A 9,939-nucleotide genomic window follows, 5' to 3' on the forward strand; every position below is an offset into this window, starting at 1 on the left:
ACGCGGTCGCGTCATTCGGAGCTTTTCCTTGCCACGCGGTCGCGTCAGTCATGCGACCGCGTCATGTGCATTCTGCTTAAGGCGCGCGGTCGCATCAGTCATGCGGCCGAGTCGCTGCTGATTCGTGCTTGGCACGCGATCGCGTCATCCATGCGATCGCGTGGGTACCAGTTTCCTTAAAGCTCCGTTTTGCTTTCTCCTTCTATTTTAGTATGTTTCCTTTTTCATCCTTTAAGTCATTCTGCCTTTAGAAAATCTGAAACTACTCAACACACTAATCACGGCATCGAATGGAAATAAAGGTAATTAAAATAATTAATTTTAAAGCTTAGAAAACATGTTTTTCATTTACATCACACAATAAGGAAGGGAAAGTAAAACCATGCAATTAATGTGAATAAGTAGGTGAAGGATTGTATAAATCACTCTAATTAAGCACAAAGGAACTCATGAAATATGGGTTTATCAATTGTATATCACCATCATCATCATCACCCATCACCTTCTCATAGTTGACCTCTCCCGATGGGTTCTTTTAGCGCTGAGGACAGTGCATGACTTAAGTGTGGGGGAGGATCTTCTATTTTTTGGTGTAAATATTCTCTCCTGAACACTTGTCATTTTAGTTTATTTTCAGTCTATATTATGCTTTTTGTGGATATTTATAGTACTTTGACTTATGCACTACTGTTTAGTACTTTGGTATATATATATATATATATTTCTAGTTTCTAGTTACATCTAGTATTGCACTTTCATTTTAGTATATACGTACATATTGCATTCTTTATATTGTTGGTATATAGTATGACTCTGATTGGTATATATATATATATATTAGTTGCTTCTAGTTACATCTAGTATTGCACTTTCATTTTAGTATATACGTACATATTGCATTCTTTATATTGTTGGTATATAGTATAATTATGGACTCTGATTGGATGATGTGAATAGCGTATGCCTGGTTATCTTGATCCTAATTGTTCATGTTACTTTTTGCTTGTTGAAAATTAGGAAAGAACTAGGAAATTTTGAAAAATTTTGCATCCATCACGTCATACATACATATAGGAATAATTTTGGTGAAAAACAACAAATTTTCCAAGAATTTTGTCAAGGGCATTCTATTGAGTTAATTGAGAAAAATGTTTTTAAATTCGCTTGAATGATTTCTTTTTGGAACATAGAAGAGTAAAGAACAAATACTTTGTGAGTTTTTGAGCTATATTGAGTGGTTACATATTTTAACCACTAACTTTGTTCGTTGTGTGATATATCTCTTCTATGATTGTAATCTTGGTATTGCTTAATTCTTTATTTCCATTGATTGATGTATTGAATTGCATTGAGCATGATTGAGGCCATCTTTGATAAAAGCTTACTTTTCCCATATAGCCTTAACCTTGCATCTACCATTGTTAACCCCTTTTGAGCCTTATTTACCCCATTGTTCTTGATTTTAGCACATTACTCCCCTTAAGCGGAAAACCATGAATTACCTTGGATTGTATCCTTGATTAGCTTAGGTTGAGGAGTGTGTCTCATTTAAGTGTGGGGAAATCTTTTGAGAAACTTTGATAGTAAAAGAAAATGTTCAATCAGGTATTTCATTGAAAACTTTGGGAAATGGTACACTCATGTATGAGCTACTAGAACCGTATGCATTTCACTAGAAAAAAATCATCATCATAAAAAAGGGATGAAAGTTACCCCTAAGTGAAAGAAAATCAATAAGAAATGCATATGTGATATGAATGATAAGCCATACAAGAGTCCTTGTAAGAAATAATTGATGGGAGGTTAGAATTGCATTTGATTTTGATTCGGTTGATATAAGTTGAGTTGGATACCTAAACTAATCAAGAATTCAACCATTTTAGTCCACTTAGCCATATCTATCCGACCTTAACCCTAACCCCATTACAACCATATGAAGTCCTCATGATAATTGCATTCATGCATCACTTGTGTTGATTGTTAGATGAAAAACAATTCCTTGAAAGCATGATTAGAGAAAACTTGAGTGAATGAAACCCTAAACACCGAGTGATTAGAGTGTATACACACCTAGTGAGGGTTCAATTACTCAACTCTATGTTTCCATATTTCTTATCATGTATTCTTGCAAGTTGCTTCACTTTGATGAGTTGAATCAATTCTCTAGATTTCGGATGCATGGGATCATTGCCTTGCTTAGCCCTGTTTGTCTATACTTGCTTGGAAATTTGATTGTTTGTTTTCACCAATTTTATATAGATACTATAGATAGATAAATAGATAGATATATGGTATTTGCATACTTGCATGCATATAGGTAGTTGCATTTAATAGGTTGATTACCCCTTTTGATCATTCTCCTTATTGGTTTAGCATGAGAACATGCTATTGTTTAAGTGTGGGAGAGTTGATGAGTCCACATTTGATGGTATATTTCGACTCACTTTGAATGGATTTTAGCATATGAACTCACACTTAAGCACCAAAATAGCATACTTTTGTGTTTGATCCCTAATTTGATCTTAAATGTGAAAACATGCAATTTTGTGCTTTAATAGAGCAATTTAATCCCACCTTTGTGCCATTCGATGCCGTGATATGGTTTGTGAGTGATTTCAGGCCTTGAAGGCAAGAATGGAAGGATAAAAGTGGAAGAAAGCATGTACAAGGGAGAAAACATGAAGAAAACAAGGAAAAGCATACACAGCGAAGTGTGCATGTGCACAGCCTTGTGTGCGCACGCACAGGCAAGAATTTCCATGTATGCGTACGCACGCACCTGTGCGTACGCACAGGTCAATTTTCAGCCGCGTGTGCGGACGCACGCGTCTGTGCGTCCGCACAGGTCCATGCACGTGATATCATTAATGAAGCACGTGCTGCGCAAATTTGGAGGCCCTTGGCTCATTTTTGGAAGGTTGAAATGCTGTTTTGGAGTGCTATATAAAGGGGACTTCAACACTTATCAAAGGGGGGAGGCATTGGAACAATTTTTAGATAGTTTTCATAGTTTTTGGGAGTAGGAGTAGTGTAGAGTAGATAGCTCTCCTAGGGTTTATCAATTTTTATTGTAGCATTTTATAGCAAGCTTTAATTTTGGATTTTACTTCTTCAATTGTAAGTACTCTTAATTTTCTCTTTAATTCAAGCACTTTCACTTTTATTTCTTTTTGGTTCAAGTTACTTTGTTCATATTGCAATTTTGTGTTCCTTGAAGTTTTGGTTGATGAATTTTACATTTCATGCTTCCCTTATGTTTGATTGCTTGCTCATGTTTGGTTTTGTTGATAGTTGGTTATAGCTTTCCATTCTACTTTGTAATTTTCCATGTTTTATTTTTATGCACACAAGGTGTTTGTGAAAATACCAACTGTAGGTTTTGAGTAGATTTTCCCACCTTGGCTTGTGGTTTGAGTTCCTAGGATACTAGAGTCATAATGTTCGATATTTAGTGGTAATTCTTGGGTAGTTAGTTGACTCTTGTTTCCATTGACACTAGCCTTTTTATCAACTAGTTTGGTAAGTTGCAAGAGTAACACAAATTCAATTTACGGAACATCATAATGAGTTATAAATGTGGAACATAAGCAAACCATAAAGAATGGTTACTTCGCGGTCATATGATACATGAAAATGTGTCGGTCAGGTGGACACCACTGCGAAAATCTCTGGTATATCCAAGATATCAACAGCGGAGTGCAGCCATCTATGTCTGTCGTGCCTCAGTGTGCTACAGAGCACAGTATAATACCCGGTCTAACTGAAATTAATTAAATAATAAGTTAAATAGGAGCAAATACGGTTGGAAGATTTGGCAATTGGAATTTGATGATTTAAATATGATATTTGGATTCAGTGAATTTTTCCGAGTCGGAAGACATAGTTTTCTGCGTAAAAGCGCGCAGTAGAATTTTGACCAGCAGTACCGGCTGAGACCTGTCTGGTACTGCAGCTGAGAAAATTGATTATGAGTAAGTAGGATTAAGAAATGAGGAATTATAATTAGGGGAGGTAGAAATATTTGAAGTGCGATTTAGAGCGCTAATCTTAAAGGTTTTGGTCTAAAATTGGGCCAACGGACAAAAATAACTGAACTGGACCTAAGTGGGCCCAAGACCCAACATATATAAACATTAGTTATGAGCATTTCAGCTCATTTTGCCCTAAAGAAGGGGTGTTGGGCGCTGAAATTGGGAAGAGAGAAGAGAAGAGAGAAAACCTAACTCTCTTTGATCTTCAAACCACCTTAACTTGAGCTACGAAGCTCCGATTGACGAGCCGTTTGCAGCCACGCGTCGCTCTTCTCATCCTCTACAATTCTATCTAAGTTTGGTGGTGAGTATTTCATTCATCTCTGTCCAGTTTTCGAAATTCCCCACTGTTACCCGTTTTTGGGTAGTTAGTGTTGAAATCTTGTGATTTTGGGTGTTTAGGGATACTCCAACATGGATTCTAAGTGGGTTCTATCCCTACTTCATATGGGCTGAGGTAAGAAGTGCTCAAACCCTTGTAATTTATCATTTTTATGAGCCCTAAGTTGATGTATGTATGTGATATTAGTTATGTTAGTGTATTTGGTGATGTTGGGCACAATTGGGAGATTGGTATTGCTTGAGGAGCTTTGGTGAGGCTTGAAGCTAAGGTTGGTGAAGACTTCCAAAGAAGATGATCAATTGGTTTGGCTACAAGAGGTACGGTTTAAGTTTCATTTAAGTACCGTGTGTTGTGATGAGAATTCCTAGGCTAGATGCCCCTAGGATTAAGTTTGGACTATGTAAATGGTTGGTGCTAATATGCATAGCTGGTATGTAATGTGAATTAATGATTGGATTGAGAATTGTGTGGCCTTGTATGCTTGGTGTATTGAGAATTTGATGTACTGGGTAATGAGTATTGATTTTGTGGTTTATGCATTTAAATTGTGAAAATTGGGCCGGAGGCCGTGAATTTTGGGCCGGAAGCCTGAAAGAGGTAAGAAAGGTAAGTCGATGTGTGCATTATATGATGGCACAAGTGATTGGATGAATTTCAGATAATGAATATATGAATGATTAGGTTAGTTATTGAATAATAAGGTTTGAGAAGTTGAAGTGTGGAATTTGGTAATTTTGGGTGAAATTATGTAGACGAGATATGTTTGGTTCGGTTGAGATATATTATGTGACCATATATGTGATTATGATTATTGATGCCTTGATGGTATGAAGATGCATTAGAGATATGTATGTTGTGATACATGCTTGGGGAATGATTAAGGTTGATTTGTGGGTGAAATCACGTGATAGTGAGTATGATATTGATTATGTATAATGATGGTTGATTGGAAATGGTATTATTGAAAATTGGGATGAGGAAGGATGTATGACATGATATTGTGTTTGTCCTTTAGCCATTTGATTAAGAAGTGTTAAAATGGTTAGATGTGGTTTTGGGAATTTTTGGTAAAGTGTCAATGTGTGAGTTGAGGATGGCTTGATGTGGATTTTGGTACATTTTGATTGATTTCAAAAAGGGTTGAAATTGGCATGTTTTGGTTGATTTTGAAAAGAGTTGAAAATTGCTTGTTTTGAAAATGGCACCTTGTGATTTTGTATGAAAACATGGTTTTTGGACACACTTTGATGGGACATAACTTGGACTACAGATTTCTGTTGTATGCCAAATCTATTTAGAAATGAAATTGGATCCGGGATGTCCATGCCGTTCGAAAAACGGGTGAAAAATGATTTAAAATGAGAAAGTTATGTCCGTCGGAAGATTGGGGGTTGAATCTGTAAATTCTGCAGCTTTTAACTTAGAAAACTTTTAGCAAAATGACCCTCCACGCGTAGGCGCACTTAGCGCGTACGCGTCGTTCTTCAAGAAGGCACCATCCACGCGTGCGTGTGGTGTGCGCGTGCGCGTCGATGCGCTGCACCCAATGCCCAGCTATTTTCCAGAGAGTTGTGCCAGTTTTGTGCCTGGGCGCAAGAGCACCCACGCGTACGCGTGGCTGACGCTTGCGCTGAGGGATGGAACTGCTTATGCTTCAATGCATACTCTGAGTCTGTGCCTGTGCTAGTTAGGGTATCTAATCGATACATCTAGCATGAAGTCCATGAGTGTACCTTTGGTACTTTGAAGCACTATACTTCCGATATTGAGACTGATCAACTTGATATCGATTGTTTGGTGTGTATAGGAACCAGATGGCACCTCGTGGACCCGGTCGGGGACGTGAAAGAGATCGTACTAATGCGCAGGAACCAGAAATCAACCCGAATAACCCGGTAAACCTTATGGCGGTGTTGGAGAATATGGCTGCTACTATGCAGGCCACTACGGAGGCTCTTGGGCAACAGATGAACAATAATGGCAATGGCAGAAGGGAAGCTCAGGGCCCGATGACACTGGCAACCTTCTTAAAAGTTAATCCACCTAAGTTCAAGGGAACCACCAATCCGACTAAAGCTGATACTTGGTTTCAGGCCATGGAGCGAGCACTGCAAGTGCAGTTGGTGCCTGAAGAGCAGCGTGTTGAATTCGCTACCTATCTACTCACGGGGGAAGCATCGCATTGGTGGCAAGGGGCTCGACGTCTCCTGCAACAGGGGAATGATCATATCACTTGGGATGCCTTCCAGGTGGAATTCTATAAGGAGTACTTTCCGAATTCTGCCAGGACAGCCAAGGAATTGGAGTTACTGCAGCTAAAGCAAGGTGTTATGTCCGTATCTGAGTATACAGACAAATTTGAGGAGCTATTCAGGTTTTTCTGCATGTGTCAAGGAGCTCCGGGAGGCTTCGAGGAATGGAAATGCATTAAGTATGAAGGAGGGCTCCGGAGCGACATCTTAAGTTCAGTGGGACCAATGGAGATCCGAACTTTTTCAGAATATTTTTGAAAATGATTTTTGATCTGAGTAACTTCAACAAAAGAGATGTGTCTCGAAAGCTTTATATAGATTATTAAAGGAAAGCGGATTCTTAAGGGTTTGTCAGCTTGTTAGTCCAAACTCATTGAATTCTAAAAACAAAGAAAGTTTTGATTGATTATAGTGATGTAGGATAATGGCTATGATTAACGATGATGGCAATCTTATTGATGACATGATTCGAGATTTAATAAGGTGTGAGTTGATGAGACGGTAAAAGTAAGGAACGAGGCTGTTGGTCGGCGTTGAATGAACGACCGAGACCCTCAGGGATAGAGAAATCAGAGCGCGACAACGGAAGCGTGCAGAGTAAAAAGACCTTGGAACTGTTATGTGTTGGATATAAAGGCACACTACGTGCGCGTACTCGTAGTGATGGATAGAATTTTCGAGGGCGAAAATTTCTGTTAGGGGGGTAGAATATAATACCCGGTCTAACTGAAATTAATTACGGTTGTAAGATTTGGCAATTGGAATTTGATGATTTAAATATGATATTTGGATTCAGTGAATTTTTCCGAGTCGGAAGACATAGTTTTCTGCGTAAAAGCGCGCAGTAGAATTTTGACCGGCAGTACCGGCTGAGACCTGTCTGGTACTGCAGCTGAGAAAATTGATTATGAGTAAGTAGGATTAAGAAATGAGGAATTATAATTAGGGGAGGTAGAAATATTTGAAGTGCGATTTAGAGCGCTAATCTTAAAGGTTTTGGTCTAAAATTGGGCCAACGGACAAAAATAACTGAACCGGGCCTAAGTGGGCCCAAGACCCAACATATATAAACATTAGTTATGAGCATTTCAGCTCATTTTGCCCTAAAGAAGGAGTGTTGGGCGCTGAAATTGGGAAGAGAGAAGAGAAGAGAGAAAACCTAACTCTCTTTGATCTTCAAACCACCATAACTTGAGCTATGGAGCTCCGATTGACGAGCCGTTTGCAGCCACGCGTCGCTCTTCTCATCCTCTACAATTCTATCTAAGTTTGGTGGTGAGTATTTCATTCATCTCTGCCCAGTTTTCGAAATTCCCCACTGTTACACGTTTTTGGGTAGTTAGTGTTGAAATCTTGTGATTTTGGGTGTTTAGGGATACTCCAACATGGATTCTAAGTGGGTTCTATCCCTACTTCATATGGGCTGAGGTAAGAAGGGCTCAAACCCTTGTAATTTATCATTTTTATGAGCCCTAAGTTGATATATGTATGTGATATTAGTTATGTTAGTGTATTTGGTGATGTTGGTGCACAATTGGGAGATTGGTATTGCTTGAGGAGCTTTGGTAAGGTATGTTGTGATATATGCTTGGGGAATGATTAAGGTTGATTTGTGGGTGAAATCACGTGATAGTGAGTATGATATTGATTATGTATAATGATGGTTGATTGGAAATGGTATTATTGGAAATTGGTATGAGGAAGGATGTATGACATGATATTGTGTTTGTCCTTTAGCCATTTGATTGAGAAGTGTTAAAATGGTTGGATGTGGTTTTGGAAATTTTTGGTAAAGTGTCAATGTGTGAGTTGAGGATGGCTTGATGTGGATTTTGGTACATTTTGATTGATTTCAAAAAGGGTTGAAATTGGCATGTTTTAGTTGATTTTGAAAAGAGTTGAAAATTGCTTGTTTTGAAAATGGCACCTTGTGATTTTGTATGAAAACATGGTTTTTGGACACACTTTGACGGGACATAACTTGGACTACAGATTTCTGTTTTATGCCAAATCTATTTAGAAATGAAATTGGATCCGGGATGTCCATGCCGTTCGAAAAACGGGTAAAAAATGATTTAAAATGAGAAAGTTATGTCCGTCGGAAGATTGGGGGTTGAATCTGTAAATTCTGCAGCTTTTAACTTAGAAAATTTTTAGCAAAATGACCCTCCACGCGTAGGCGCACTTGGCGCGTACGCGTCGTTCTTCAAGAAGGCACCATCCACGCGTGCGTGTGGTGTGCGCGTGCGCGTCGATGCGCTGCACCCAATGCCCAGCTATTTTCCAGAGAGTTGTGCCAGAGTTGTGCCAGTTTTGTGCCTGGGCGCAAGAGCACCCACGCGTACGCGTGGCTGACGCTTGCGCGCCGTTTGGATATTTTTCAACCCGCACGTTCGCGCGTATGACGTTTGCACTCAGTGAGTTTTTATTGCAGTGCATTGTATTTATTTGTCACTTTTACCGTACTGGGAACCCATGGGCCCGGGGTTCTCATTCCGTATATTTCTCTTGTTTTTCAGATACAGGTCCAGGTGCTCAGAAGTGAGCTGTGGTTCGTCTGAGAGACGGCGAAGATATTTATTTTCTCTACTTTGTGTTTTGCTTAGAATCTCTCCACCTTTGTTTTGAAAAGATTATATTATGTATTGAACTCTTTTGGAACTTGCCTATAGAGGCTCTTATGTTTTCTTTGGGAGAGATTAGGATATACTATTGTCATCTACTTTCATACTGTACCCTAGTCGGCCTAAACTTCGCGGGTCGCGACTAGTGGCTATTTACTTATGCTATAAATATCTATCTGTTATCTATCTCTTAATCTCCTTTATGCCTTGTCCATATATCGCGTTCGGCTTAGCAGTTTAACTTTTCGTTGTCGAAACATGAGTGATACGTCTTCGCGGTTTTATTTCTACTCTTTTCAGGCTTCTCGATTAATACTCCTTTCGAAAATTACCTATATTTATATATTAAAAATCCACCTGAGAGTCGTACCACCGTAATATCATTGACTTATGACTCGAGCATAAGGATTTGAATATTAGGGTGTTACACACAGTAAATGGTAGGTTCATGCAAGCACCGCCGAACTCCAAGACAGACCACGACACGTTTGAAAGTCGGCAAGTAGTGGTAGCCCCCGGAGATGGACCAGGTTGTTCAACTTGTCCGTCATCAGGTAATACTCAATCAGTAACATAATGTAACACCTCCCATACTGTTGGAGTGTCTCTAGATCAATGGTATCGGGCATATGTTAGACTCGCCTGAAGCCATGTCAGCTTCAACGAGAAAGACTCTTTCCTCTGCGCCC

This window comes from Arachis ipaensis, chromosome B02 (assembly GCF_000816755.2).
Source record: "Arachis ipaensis cultivar K30076 chromosome B02, Araip1.1, whole genome shotgun sequence".
Lineage (NCBI taxonomy): Eukaryota > Viridiplantae > Streptophyta > Magnoliopsida > Fabales > Fabaceae > Arachis > Arachis ipaensis.